The following is a 15,844-nucleotide window of genomic DNA, read 5'->3' as shown; positions in this document are numbered from 1 at the left end:
TGAATATATATTTTATTAAAATATGTAAGAAAGGAAATTTGATATGTATGTTAAAGATTAAAAATTACTACCATTATAGCTATAATGCTACTTTTTATTTAGAATTAAAATCATCTGCATTCGAATAATCATCTTTTACGTCTCATCCTACTTTACATCGAATCATTTTATATCAATAAAAAGTCTAAAGTATTTGTATGGCATAGTATATTTCCCATTGTCTTTTTCATTTTTACTAAACGTATTAAATATGTACTAACGTATTATCTATTTAGTTTATAAAAATTCCGAATTCCAAGTGAAAGTCTAGATTAAAGAACGCGCAACAAAAATTTGGTTTGAATGTAAATAGCTGTACTTAAAATGTGTATATCGAATAGCACGAATAATGAGATATATAATAGTAAACAATAAGATTTGAAAAAAATGTAAATATAATGTATATACGCTACTGGAATACTTAGTTTCTTGCCATAAAAAGAAAAAATTTTATAAATATCATAATAAATGATAGTCGGACAGAAATAATAAATTCATGATAGAAAGATGAAGTTGAACATTCGATCTAACATCTAACATTTCTTAATTTTTTTATCAAGATATGAGATCAAATGTTTTTTTTAAATAATGATACTTTTTCCAGTGTTTCTTCTCGGTTACATTTAATTGTTAATTAAAAGCAGTTTTTATCTATACACACATACATACATACATATATACATACAACAGCGTTTTGCATGGATCAGCGTTTTGTTATATATACATATGTAAGTTAACACTAGAATTATTAGTGATTAAAATAACTAATTCATAATTTTTCATGGAAATTTCATAGATCGACAGTATATTTTTAGGAATTTGAATGATCATAAGATTATATATGTAAGCATGTGCATGATTGAGGATTCCAGTTCGTATGATAACAAAATTTATATATTTTTTCATCTACCTTCAACTTAAATTTCTTTAGCATAAACTCTATAGTTGGTGTTGTGAATCCTACGAACTTACCAAACAAACAATTTCATACAACACATTGTAAAACCTTACAACATTATAGTTAATACGTTTCTAAACTATCACCTTTAAGTCGCGGAGATCTTTAGGGTTGTATACATGTATCTCTCTTTCCAACATGCCGTTATTATCTAAAATAAACCTTTCATATTTTTCATTAATTTACTATATTTAAAATTCTGTCTATATTACCTTACAGATCTAAGATCCAACGATATAATAATATACATCCAAAATATAAGAAAAAAAGGGAAAAATGTGTGTTTGACGAGAAGTAGTGGCACTGAGGGGACCAGAATGAAACGGTCCTGAGCTAACGTAGACCTCCGTCCCCCGCGACGCTACGTCGTCAGTCGGTTCGGTTGCTCGCTCGTTCTCGTTCGTTTTCCCCCCACTTTGTCTCGCACGTCCCCGTCCCCTTATAACCCCACCTGCCCCTCGCCCAGAAACTTTACCCTCACCCCGCCGCATTCAATGCCCCTCCCCCCGAACCTCTCTGTGATTCCGCCTTGCCTGCTGCCAGCCAGCCGTCCGTCCTTACGTCCGTCCGTCCACCGTTTGGGATCTATGGTTGTGTCGGTGGATTTCGTGACGTTAACCTGGCGGCCCTGAAAACGTTGGACTGACCGTACGATTTTCGACTTACCCTTATCGTTGGGGTCGCGAATGTGAGACGCGAGTGCTTTTTTTAATCACCATAGGTTGCCGCAACTGGAATATACGCACGGACTAGTTTCGGGTAAGAGAAGAGAAATGTGTGTGGTGAAACTAACCGATACATTCCCCGATCGTGTTGAACGCTCCTCGACGGAGTGTAAGAAACTCTTAAACAACTAGTGATCGACGAAAAGAAATGTTGGTGTAGAAGAAAATATTGCCTAAACGTAGTCTCTCAGGTTCTTTTTCCTTTTTTTCTTTCTCTTATACACATACGTGCACATCTACATATACACGCATACACATATACGAGCGCGCGTGCGCATGTATACGTACATATATTCGTACACGACCACACAACACAATCCTTTTCTTTTATCTTCCTTTCTTTCAACAGTATACGTAAATGTGTGTAATTTATCCTTATTCTCTTGTATAGCTATGCTTGAATTTGTGTACATATACTGTTAATTCTTATTGCATAGTACGTTCTATCCTTTCTTCTCCTCTACCTTTCTTCCACTCTTTTCTTCAGATTTATTCTTCTCATTTTCGGATAGAATACTATTTTTGATTTTGTACCGGAATATTCGAAATGAATTATCTGCGCATTGAGAACACTCATATGTATATATGAGTAATTTTTAGTGAAGTGTTAACATTTGTATTGGCAATATTTTTTCTTCGGAAGCTAGATTTGATTTCTTCAAAAATGCTTCAGTATTTATTTGTGAAAATTTCCTTAGAATTAATCTGATTTGAATAATATCCTTTTAAAGTGATACTCCTTTGTATGATACATTTAATTAGTCTCTTACATATACTATTAATTTTATAGCGTTCATTTATATTAAAAACCACATTCTATCTTTCTTCCTCTCCCCTGTCTACCTTTTTCTACCACCTCTTCCTTTTTATATTTATTCTGTTTATTCTTGGTATAAGATAAACATAATAGAAAAAGAGAGAGAACGAATACATCTGCACCTGTATCTAAGCCTAAACAGTTATATAGTGGTATTACGAAGTGTACAATAGTGAAATCCATGCATTCTGATAGCATCGTAGCTGGAAACGATTCCGTAATATGTGCTGTCCGTGTACGTCGCTCGTAATGTTCATCTGCAACATTTGAAGTGCGTTCTAATCGGTCGTTCGTTCATTCGTTGATCGTTCTCATCGATTCATTTTATCCGTGGTAGTTTTATTTGTTTCACTTGTTCTTCGGCCCTTCGGGCACAATTATACATGTTCTCTCGTTCATGTTTCTTCTTGCAGTTCCCAAACAAGTCTTGTCGCCGTTCACGCATATTTTAACCTGTGTTCTAAGATTTTCAAGAATAACGTGTTTAAGTGGTGCTCCATGGTGTTTAGAAGTTACCGACCGAGTGTATTACTTCTGCTATTTTCTGGCTACCTGCGTATTTAGATTCGTGTATTCGTGTTTCTTTTTGCCTGCGATGATTTTTAAAAAAGTGTCGTCTCAACGAACTTCTGTGTGTTTTTGTGATATATCGCAACACAAGTGTTCCTCGCAAAATTCTTTCCTTTGATACACGAGAATCGCATTTTATAATGATGTCCCGGAGCAGTGGTGAGAGTGCTGAAGAGTATTCAAGATCCTGAAATAGCGAATCTAATAATAGGCGATATCTTATTCCGACCACTTTTCGTGTGAACTTGAAGAGATAACAACGTGCAGCGTGTGATTAATTAACGAACAAAATCGTACGTATGTTATATAATTGTTATATGTCCAAAAAATGAAAATGTAAAAAGAAATATTATCGATATAGTGAATGGATGAATTATAACACGATCCACCCTTTCTTTCGTGAAACGTTTACCGCCTGGGGAACAAGCGAACTCATGATCGCAACTGTTGAACCTATGATGACGTGTCTCGTTCGTTTGCATTATATCAATCTTTGTTTTCCTTAACGTTTCTTCTCTCGTGAGCAATCATATTATGTTTTAATTAGACTAGCCGTTATAATTTATAATGTTTTAGCTAAGTGATAAAAAAGTGATAAAAAAAGTTCTTCTGATAATTGCGAAAACCTTTGGTTAAAGGAATGTTTTCATTTATTTAAACACCGACCAATTTCTTTGATTTTCCTCGTTCCTGCATATGTGTTGGAGAAGAAGAGATTCTAAACGATTCTTCGCTTTACTACACTCCTGTTACTTCTTTTATTCAATGTTAGTGACATTTAGGTTTAACTCTATTTTTAAATCGATTCAAGTTGAAGACTTTCCACTTCGTGGTACAACGGTTTCTCTTAACCATACACATATGCATGCAATTCCACTGAATTTAGTTGATTCTCTGCGAATGGAGCTTTACAAAATTTGATTGCTTATTCGAAAAGTGAGCTAAAAATCGCGATTGAGGACGTCGGCTATCTAATTTTGAGTACACGCCTACAGTTATGTAAGTGAACCATACGAGAATCGAGTACCTTATCAGTTATCTGCAAAGTACTTTGATCGGGTAGAACAGTTCGATGTTGCGGTATTGATATTTCAATAAATACTCGCCTTGAATTTTCTTCGAATTTTCGAATTGTAAACGAGATCTATTGTGTTTTTTTCTAATTCATTGTGTTTTTGAAATTTTCTTCTTTTTACATTAAATTTTTTTATATAATCTTTTTAATCTCAGACTTTTTAAATTTTATAATACGAATAATAGAATGTCGTTTATGTTATTTTTTATTCTTGATATAAATTATACGATGCCTTGTGAAAAATGAAATCGGGATAAAATTAATTGTTATGAACAAGATGACAGAAGAAAATTTTAAATTCTGAAATGGTAGATTCCTTCGAACTCGTACAAAATGCGATGATTATATTGCAATTTTAATTTTTGGATATTTTAGTTTTCTGAATTTTTTTATTGATTGGAAATTAACTTTTTTTTTCTCATTTTTATGCTTTTTTTGAAGAGGATTTTGCGATTTTTACACATGAAAGGAAATTCTTAGATTGTAAGTTTAATTTTGCTCTTTAAGTTTTCCATTCGTCCAGGATGTAATTCTATTATTTTTATCTTTTACGACTTTTGGCTCACACTTTAGCTCACATTATTGCTAACACAATATACTAGTTTTCGATTTGTGACTTTTTGCCCATATCAAGTGTGAGCCTGTGATTTTAACTTGGATTTTTTTGCACTTCTGCGTTCGCAGAAGATGCGTTTTGCCAATTTTGATTTCGTATATTTTACAATATTATTCACACGTTGTATCCTTACCCTTTGCGTCTCGCTGTTAATGGATAGTTCTCCTTATTTGTTTGATTCAGATAAAATAAATACTTTAGAATTGCTATTAATTTTATGTCGATATCGATAATCATGTGTAGAATTATCAGTACAGACATAGAAAATTAGTCATGTCGTGTATTTCAAAATTTTATTTATTTTTATCTAAAATATTTTTTTTGTGATTGCAGTTTATCTAGTTTTCTTCTTCTTGATAAATTCTCGGTACTGGATAGTTCTTCCAATATTTATTATAAAAGATTTATTATAAACATCTCTTTTAAATATATATTTTGATTTTTAAAATCAAAAGGATTCAGGTTAAGGCATTACAAAAAATCGAAACACTTCCCTTCCATTTATGTTAAACAGATTTTAAAACATCTTCGTGAAATTTCCAGTGCCTTCCATGTGTTTTTTATGTCTGTGATAATATTTGTGAGTCATTCGTTTGTTTTACAAGTTTTGTATTATCTCAAAAAAATACTTAGTTTCAATTTTTAAAGAATATTCTTAATGAAATAGAACAATTTTTATATTATGAAAAAGTAGTGTAACATTACATAAAAACTTTGTAACATATTGTTATTCTATAATCGTATCTATGAAATATTGTAAATGCCTAGTAAATTATATGTTTTTTAATCAATATGAAATTATGTTCCATAAAGTATATTTAATAATATTTTCTAGGTATATTTCATTGAATTTATTCAAAAATCTAGAATATAAATGCTTAATATTTGCCAAAATTTATACATAACAAAAGCATAACGCTAAATTTAAGGAAATCAATGTAAAACTATTATACATATATACAATTACTGCTTTACAATATTTAAATAACAATAAAAATTTATACTTACCAGTAAATTATATCTTAACCTAATGCAAAAACTAAAATCGTGAACAATTTTTTAATTAATTAGAATTTTTAATATCATTTCTTATTTCATATTTCTTTGATTGTTACTCATATTACTACTATATTTGTTTCTAAATGTGATGATTACTGAGAAATTAAAAAACTAGTTTGCTATTCGGTTTAGAAATATGAATCATTTTTGTACATTTCCGCGCGAAGAGTGTAACTCGTTATTACTTCTAAATGAGTCATGATAGATAAGCAAAATTATTTCTTTTTATTGTTATTTGTAATATTATTTTATCCATAATATTGGAAAAGGGACAAATTATTTATATTCGTGTTTATATAATACATCTGTACCATTTTCATGGCTCATCTTATATACGCAAAATTTTGTAGGACATATTTAATTTCGCACGTAGCCACCATTTTATATAATCCGCCTTATAACATGAATACATATAGTTTCTGAATTATGCAATTTTTGGAATCAGATTCTTTAACGATGAAAAATTTTGTCTATATTATATAAATATCATTGAATATTCATAAATTTGATGTAGGAAGTACAAACAAATGAAAAAAATGAAAAAAACATTGAACTAAATTTATGTATACATGCAAAATGTATTGTATGTGTGTGTTTGTGTGTGTGTATTTCTCCTTTAATGTGCGGTTATTTTCCTTACGTGTATGCGCATTGCGTATAAAGTCATAGGCATAAAAAATGGATTATGGGGAAGTTCTATGCACTTTATTGCTGTATGTTTATTGCATTAATAAACATGATGACATATTTTCAAATATACTTTAACCACATTCTCGTTGCAAACGCGGTTCAGAAGTGATGAAATCATCTATAGGTCGCTATTAAGAAGCAAAAGCAAAAGAATAAAATAATATGGATAACGATACTAACTATATGCAGGTTCTAGTTCTAGTACTTAAAATCGTATTCAAAATATTACTAATAGGGTATCTAAGTATTCTTAAAAGTAAAATATTCTTAAAACTAATAAATGTTATTAATTTCGAATGCAAATAATGTACAAATCTATGCTTTGATTTATTATACAATTTCTTGATGAACGCATTATGCGATCTACATATTATAGTAATAATTAGCCAGCTCGTGGCTAATAAAATCAGTAATTTTATTAGTAATTAATCTCTATACTTTGGCCTTTCTTGTTTCTGAAAATAATGATTCAAAATACTTTTTAAATAATTCGAGATATCTTCCGATATGGCAGTGACATAATTAGGAAGTCGTATTGGGATGCGCAGAAGAGTTTTGAAACAAAATACAGTCCTTTTATTGGTATGATCTATCACTTCGCACTCGCCCTTTTTACGCGTTGACGCGCTACAAAAGTACAGTCCAGTTCGGTTTGATTCGACTCTTCTCGGTTCGACTCGGCTCGACTTTGAGTCACAACGACTGCGGAGCTATCGACCGTTCTAGGTTTAGCAAGATAATAATAATTCGGATGGAATGTATTCAGCGCGCGCGCGGGAATGGAATGAATTCTTGTACGCTTTATACGTCGATGTATTGGTTATTATTAGTTTTAATACTAACGAGAAGAGTGATGTTCTAGGATATTCATTGTCGCTTTTAGTAACTTTTTATTTGTTACCAAATTTCCTCCAGATAATCAACATAAAGTGGTCCAGTTTTTTCTAACGAAAATTGATTAGGATCTTCAACGAATATAAATAAGAAAGAATTATTGCTTAAACATAGGTTATTTGAAGCTGTATTACAAATTTCTAACAAAAATATAAAATATGGATAAAAAAATACTTAGATCTATACAACTTGATGTTACACCACTAGACTTTTACATGTGAGTGGTTTGAAAAAGAGGTATCTTAAACATGTATTAGCACACGTGATGAACTAAGGAGTTGAGGAAGAGTTGATTAATTCATTGAGATGAAGCAAACTTAAAATGATCTTCTTAGGATAATAATTTAATTTTTTTACTGTAATCCAGTATTCTATCAATGACCATTAGAAACAGTGACCATTCTAAAATGGGGTATTAAAACCTAATCATTAGATTGATAAATCTATTATCTTATAATACAGTTATTATAAATGCATTGTTATCGTCTTCAGAATATTTTATAATTTTTTAATAATGTTTTAAACTTCCTATATCGATGTAACTTTTTTTAATTATCCAAAATATGGCAAAACGGTGTAATACGCCATATATATAATATTTATGTTTATATTTATGTTAGCGAAGAATATTTATTTTCGGATGTATAAACTGGTTTTTACTTTTTACCTGTACATTATGCGTTCAAATGGCTGATTAAAGTTATGTAACAGGTTTTGGAACCACATTTTCAGGGTAGAATGTAATGATACTTTTTTTTAAAGATTGCATAAACTTTATATAGTTTGAAAAATTGAGGTTAGAAATCTCTTAATTGTATACGCGAGTGTAATTTCATTATAAGCTGCATCATTAATTTGTGTCCTTACAATGCAATTGATTAAAAAGTATGTACATTTACAAAGCATAAATTAAAATACTTTTTAAATCAGAATAATGCTTATATACTTTATCTATGTATCGATCACGATACATATATTTCAATAGTTACGTTGACAATATTTTTTCATAGAAACTACTAATACATTTTGTTAGGAAGTATTAAAGAGAACTTAAATTAGTATCCAGAATTTCCTTAGAATTATCATAGTCTGAATAATATCGTTCCAAAGGGATATCCTAAATTTACAAAAAATTTAGGCGATAGTTAAAATAAATCTATAAATATACATCACTAAAATGTAATTTTTTTATGAAGTTGTATCGTTAAAAGTTTTATGTGTGTGTGAATGAATTTTATAAATAAAAAATATCGATTTAGTACATAGCACTAGATTCTCTTGTTGTGTTTGTTACGTAGAAATTAATTTTGTATTTAAGGCACAGACACATCTGCAATGCGTTCAATGTTGCTTAGGATAAAATTATGCGTGATTTTACACGGGAAAAAGTCAAAGAGCATTGTGTTTCTTGTTCTCTACATAGACTTAAATTTAATGTGTAAATTTTTCCAGTTTTGAGACGTAATAGCAGACTTTCAAAGAAATGCAAATCAGGGTTTGAGCTCAGTTTTACATATAAATATAAAATTATTTCACATATTAAATTAAACATTAAATACTTGTGAAATATATTATAGAGTAACATAGTTAGTTGGAATTGTTTAAATTGAAACAATTATGTGAATGTATTTAAAGAAGACATAGAAATCAATTATTCGTATAAGTTTACTGACAATCTTAAATTTAAAGGTTTTATTACTTTTGACAATATAATTAATTAAGGTGCAAATCCTTGTATAGTTATGCATTACTATGTAGATACAGTTATATATAGTAAGTTATACATTTGTGCGATAAATTATGATCTTACTTTTTTCGATTCTTTCTCCCGTTACTATTTTATTTGATTTGTTTATCTATGAGACTTTCATCGTTATATCTTGTTACGAAAGCGTTTTGATGTAACGTGTTTATGTTCATCCATCTTTTTGGCTGAACGTTGTTGTTTCGCAATCTTTCATAAGTCAAGTCTTATAAGTGCGCTACTAACACTTCATGAAACGTAGCTATATCTTTACCTTGCAAGGTAAAAGACCTCTATTCTTATATTAGATCTATAGAGAGCTTAAATACACACACATTTAAAATATCGATATTATCTAACATACAATAGCAAACAAAGCTTACTTATTATTTGTTATTACTCAATGAAATAATTATTATTAATTTTTTCCAATATAAATATTTTGTATGTATATTTGATATAATTTTTTTTGGAATATATATACATAATTCTGTGATATACATACTACGAAGATCGATCGTTTCCACTGCATTCAAGATGACATATTTTGATTTTGAACGCGATGTATTTTTCAATGCAGGCGAAAGAATTTACTGTGCACGCGTTTAATTTTTATTTTAAATATATAATAAATATTTTACTTTTATCAAATTCATAAATGTGAATTCTTAAATATCAATTGTTATTTAAAGACGATAATTAATATTTAAGTATATACATGGTATTAATAATGAAGTATAATTATTAAAATTTAAGTATTGGTTCACATATCTTTCTGATCTTTCATGATCATAGCGAAAAAATATTCATTACGTTACACGTAGATTATACATGAGGATATAGCTTAAAGTCCTTAATTTCTCCTTTTTTTATTTGAAATGTGATTTTAGAGATAGGAGAACTATCTTCTGGAAGGAGCTGTTCAAATATTAATCGCAAAGGCGTATTAGTATGGTGTGTGCAATTATGTACGAAAAACGCATTTTAGTACGAAATTATATTTACTATCTTACAAGATCTTTGTTATCTTCTTATTCAATAGTAATTTATACATGTGGTCACAAAGAGAATTTTTATTACATTTAAAATCTCAAATAAGTTTACTAATTCGTTAGGATGAAGCATATTTTCATATCTAAGTTGTAGTTCTTCATTTATTTGAATTCTCAAGAAATTCTCCTTCATTCTATCAATATAAATTATAAATGTACATATAGTAAAATATGCATCATATCTCTCTTTTAAAGATATTGTAGATATTCGTAGTCAAATAATTAATAATCGTTACAAAATTATGAATTATAAAATTGATTTAAAATAATGTATTCTTTATGACAAATAAGCAAAATATCAATATAACTTACGTTTTATTTACAGGAACACTGCCGGGGATATTGCCGCTGCTATCATTATCACCGCTACAGAGATTCAAGAACGAGATGATGTCTAAAGATGAAATGTCCTTATATGCTAAATAATTCATCCACCAAATTAAAAGCTATGCTTGAACATTAAGAAGAGGAGGAGAACAAAATTATTAACTCCAAGAGTACAAAAAAACGCACTAAGAAACGAATGGAAACGAAACGAAGGAAATATATAGAAGAAACAAAAGAAGAATAGCGTTAGTGGTAGAAAGGAAGGATCGAATGGCATAAACTTTAAGAAGAAAACAGCATCGATTGGGATATCTTTCATGCAACCAGTCGTCGTCAGTTGCTATATGCGCTGAAACTGTGCGCGTATGTGTTTCTCGTTCTGCCATCTTGAAAGTCATCCAATTTCTTTCTCTTGGTAGCGCGCTGGGTCACGTGTACCGGAAGCGTGCACGGTGCGTGCATCGTACACGCACTGTGCTAGGCTACTATGAAACGAAGGAACATCGGGTCGAAAGTAAAACCAACAAAACAACACGATAATAGCACACGATAGAAGAACTGCATAATGAAAGCGAGTTCGACGATAAATTTGTTTTATTGCGGGAGTGATAACGGGTGGTGTAGCAGCAGTAGTAGCGGTAGCAGCAGTAGGAACGACAACCCCGAAATAAATACAGATGACACTACTAGCAGTAAGAAAAACGGATATGACAATGGTTTTAGCGGCAACGATGAATCGCGAGTGGAATATAGTGTGGAAGTTGTTAAGTGTGAGTCACATGGCAACAGTGATGATGAGATTGTCGAGCAGTTGTATTTCAGCGAGGTGTACTCACACTGATTTGTGAGTACTAGTAGAGAAAGAGAAAGCGGGAGACAGAGAGATAGAAGCCACCAAGACTCTCGTGGAGAGCGGGGCACTGAAAGATATGCGGACCTTTGTGCGAACAGCTGAACCGGAAGTTGTGAGAACAAGTGGAGTGCAACGCGCTCCGCCTAATCGGTGATAGGGTCAGTCGGTTAAAAGAAGACAAAATTGGCATTCGCAGCGACGGCAACGCGGCATCTTTCACGATTACCTTTTTCTCTCATCCCTTCCCTCTTTTTCTTGTTTCGTTTCGTTTCACCTCGTTTCCTTTCTCTCTCTCTCTTTTTCTCGAAACTCTTTGACTCTACTATCACTCATTTATTTTATATATGTATATACTGTTCTACTCTCTGTTGATTACCGAAAACTCTCACCTTTTTATTTCTCGATCGAGTAATGTTCGTTAAGTATATATCGTATAATGGTGACACACGCAATTAAAACGTTGGAAGGATAATGCAAATGAAAATTCGTCGTATAGAAGCCGCGTCGCGTTCCCCCACAATAATGAAGGTATACTTTCCTAAATACATACATACATGTATTGAGACGATCGGTGCTGGACACTCGCATGGCCGTCGCTGGATCTGTTTAGATCTATATCTTATGATACTATTATTTATGTAATTGTGCTTATATTATATAGTAGTTTTGAATATTTGTTTTACATATAGACTATAGACTACACTTCCAGAAATCGACTATAGTCAAAGGAGAGTTAAAGTTAAGTATTTTTATATCCACGAAATACATTGTTTTTTGGATTACCAAATGTTTTCAGATATCTAGTTTATTGGATTAAATACGATATCATTAAAGATAAAGTCAATATATGTATATTCTTATCGCGGAAATCGTCTTCTTACATCTTTTGTTATTTAGACTTGTCATTAAAAAACTGATCATATTGAGTCTTTCGCAGATTTGTTCAACAGACTTCACGCTATTCAAACTCTAGCTCATATTTTCTTATCTACTCACAAAGAAAAAATATCCAAGTTCCGAAACAGATAAAATATAAGAGTTTACAATCACCAAAACCCATTAGTTACCCAATTACTTGACACGACGGATCAGATCCGCAGACTATAAAAGCAATACCCCCAGATTGAAGCATTATATTCAACTAGAATCAAACATACTATAAACTTTTATAACCCAAATTACAGTACCACGTCAAAATAATTTACTTAAAATTCTGTATGAGAATTAATTGTAAATAATCTACTAAATAAAAAAAAAATATTTTCTTATTATACTTCGTAAAAAGTTCAGAAAGAAGATAAATGAAAGACAATTAGTTCTTGGGCTTGAAAAGACTTATCGATGGCCATGCGAGTGTTAAATCACACTGTTCCTTCGATATATGTACGAAATATAGGAAAAATTTGTGCAATCAAATCTGTAGCATGTTTTAGCATGTGAACGGCGATTGTGAGTTATTTCGATATTTCTGAGATATTTACAAAAATGGAAAATACATTTTATAGATATTTCAACAGAATATGTATTAAAATCTCTAATTAGATTAGAAAATTTCTTAAGTTAGTAAGTATAAAGAAAATATGGAAGAACCACTTCAAAAATTTTCTTAAGATAAAAATTCGAAAACCGTAGCAGAAATGTACAATTTAATTGAATAATTTCAATTCCAATTTTTCATAATCCTGACAATCGAAGTTCTCTATTTTACCTTCGTAGTACCGTAACTAAAAATTCTGTACAAAAGTCATAATCGCGTGTATTAATGCGCGCGCATGTCCCTTTATATGTGTTCAGCTCGGCTGGAAGATTTAAACAGCAGATACTAATTTGATATTTCTCCAACTGTTATCTACAGAAATCGTCGCTGGAGCAACAGCGCAAGAAAGAAATTTGAAAAGTCGATTAAGTTGTGTTACGAGTGTACGAAACCGAGTGGCGTGGAACGCATGAAAGTGTATGTAAGCTAACACAGGAAGAGAAAGAGAGAGAAACAACGAGCGAACAACAGAGAAGAAGGAAGAGGTAGCGCGAATTAAAAAGAAACAACAACGTTACAACGAAGAAATGAAGACAGTGTGAGTAATAGTGGAAGCAAGAGGGAAATGATAAAGAAAAAGAAAGAGTTTACGAAGGGAATAGCTTAGTGAGAAGAGAAGCAAAAAGTTCGCGCGACGTACAGTATAATGTGGAGTAGCGTGTTTCGCAAAAGTTTTTAAAAAGTCGATATAGAATTTATAAATAGATCGGTTGGTATACTCACATATGTGCACGCGTACGCATGTGTGCGTGATTACGCGCGCACATGTACGTGATTTGCACTCGAGACTGAAGCGGTGAATTATTCTCGCACGGATTGACTACTCGTGGGGGAAATTTGAGATCCGGCTTACCTTCCACAGCTGACGTCATTACCGGTAAGTTGTTTTTCCGTTACCAGTAGATTTATACCTTTACGACGTTAAAAATTCTGCTTTGTTTTTTTATGGTTTGCTTTTTTTCCCATATATTTAATATTTAACTTTTGTTTTGAAAGGTAGATATCTTTGGCTCTTTGCAGGATACTTATCTTCTAATGAAAATTAATGTATTGGTTCTTAATAAGTTTTTTAAGCATTAGTTATATTTATGTAAACATATATTTATGTATGAGTTAAAGGGGGCATCACACTAAAATAGATGGTTAAGTATGTAGATGTATTACTCTTACTTTTTGTTGGAAATCTAATAAAATAAATGAAAGTTTCGCTTTCAGTTTTTTGGCAGTCAAGAATAGAATTAATTAATGATTATAATTAATGAAAACATGAAGATATATTTCTTTTATATGATATCATGAAAAACTATTTTCAATTAACGACAAATTGACAACGATAGAAGTACACGAAAGGGTTTTCTAATTTTGTACATTCGAACGCGTTGTACGTCGCGATGATTTTCTATGTCTTCTCGTTAACGCTGCGTAGATTACTGATGACCCACGTTGATGATCTTATTATGCAGCATGCATTTTACGCTAGAAGCACGTACTTCGTAATGCTCATGGAACTATGAACACAGTTATCGTGAAGAAGCAATAAGAATGATACACAGTCATATCAAAATCAAATAACTCCTTTGATTTTGATTTTATAATTTATTTTTTGTTGCTATTAAGATTGTTTTATTTAAGATAAAAACACTACAATAAATTTTCTTTGTACTTTGATATACTGGTTCACTATAGAATGACTATCCATTGACTCGACTAATGATTATTCAGATTAACTATTCATCTTTTATATTTCCACTCAACACTTTAATAACAATGGTTAATTGATTATGAAACTGATGACAACAAATTATTGAATATAATTTAACAAAACAGCGTTTAAAATATGCATAAAATTAAAAAAGAAAAAGGTGTGTGTGATCAAAATAATTAAAAAGTCTTTGGAGTCTGATAATAAATTTTTCCTAACAATTAATATTTTGATAAATTTGTTAGATGTAAGTTAGAAACGTTTATTTGTATTCTATTCAAAATTACACGAATACCATGTTGTACCATCTCATTTGTCTTTTCCTTTTTTTTTTTTTTAGATAGTTCCATTTTGTATTGATAATTTTGTGGTATATTTTAAATACTTTTTTATTGCATAACGATGGATTAGCTTGCAAAAATTAAGCATAACGTTATGATATTTTTCTATGTATCAAGTGTGTTACTTCTATTAATGGCTAAGTAAAATCATAATAGTTCTATGTGCAGAGGTTAGAAAAGAAGGAAAAAGCTAGTTACTTTGACAAGTGTTTGAGTTCATCAATAAATATAAGTGAAGTATATCTTGACTTTATGTACTGAATGGTTCTTTAGACCATTAAAAGTCGCAGTAACTTAAAAATTAGAAAATGTCACTTAACACGTTCATTCACGAAGACAATCTTGAATCCTTCTATTATAATTATATATTCATATAAAGGTTATTTCATCTATAGTATCGACGAGAAGTTTTACAAGATTTTCAACACTAGAACACGAATAATACACTTTGTAAAATATATTTACATTCAATATTCCTGTAACATAAACATTTCTGATTTTTTCAAAGTTCTATTTTTGTTAAATAATATTGCAGATTTTATGTTAGCCAAAAAACTGTAGCTTAAGAAAGTAGATGTAGCTCCTAACTTATCTCTGATTGATACAATATTTATAGAATACCTAATCTAGATCTTTAACTCTTGATTTATAGTTCAAGAATCACCTTTTTAGGGATTACAATGTTCCCTGGGGTCCCCAATTTTATTACGATGATTCTCGTTATTTATTTCTCTCGACATAGCTGTGATACAAATTCTTACAACATTGCAATATGATACTAGTGATCGTAACGCTTAATAAACAAAATACACTAAAGATCACTATCACTAATTATTGTAAACTTT

General features: G+C 30.8%; 1 protein-coding gene across 14 annotated transcripts in view; it reads left to right on the top strand.

Annotated features, from left to right (window-relative positions):
* Positions 1-1,499: 1,499 nt before the first annotated feature.
* LOC132906439 (nuclear receptor corepressor 2) overlaps positions 1,500-15,844 on the top strand; it is a 59,519-nt gene continuing 45,174 nt past the window's right edge. For 2 of the 14 annotated variants that reach the window (XM_060958631.1, XM_060958620.1), the window contains exons 1-3: positions 1,501-1,756; positions 10,565-11,947; positions 13,275-13,833. The gene's annotated coding sequence lies outside the window, so the exon portion shown is untranslated. Of the gene's footprint in view, positions 1,914-2,952; positions 3,403-10,564; positions 11,948-13,274; positions 13,834-15,844 lie in introns of all 14 variants that reach the window. The other 12 variants (XM_060958623.1, XM_060958621.1, XM_060958637.1 and 9 more) reach the window with 12 other exon arrangements.

Source organism: Bombus pascuorum, chromosome 4, assembly GCF_905332965.1.
Source record: "Bombus pascuorum chromosome 4, iyBomPasc1.1, whole genome shotgun sequence".
Taxonomy (NCBI): domain Eukaryota; kingdom Metazoa; phylum Arthropoda; class Insecta; order Hymenoptera; family Apidae; genus Bombus; species Bombus pascuorum.
The sequence above is the reverse complement of the archived record's forward strand: the minus strand, read 5'-3'. Positions and strand labels throughout refer to the sequence as shown.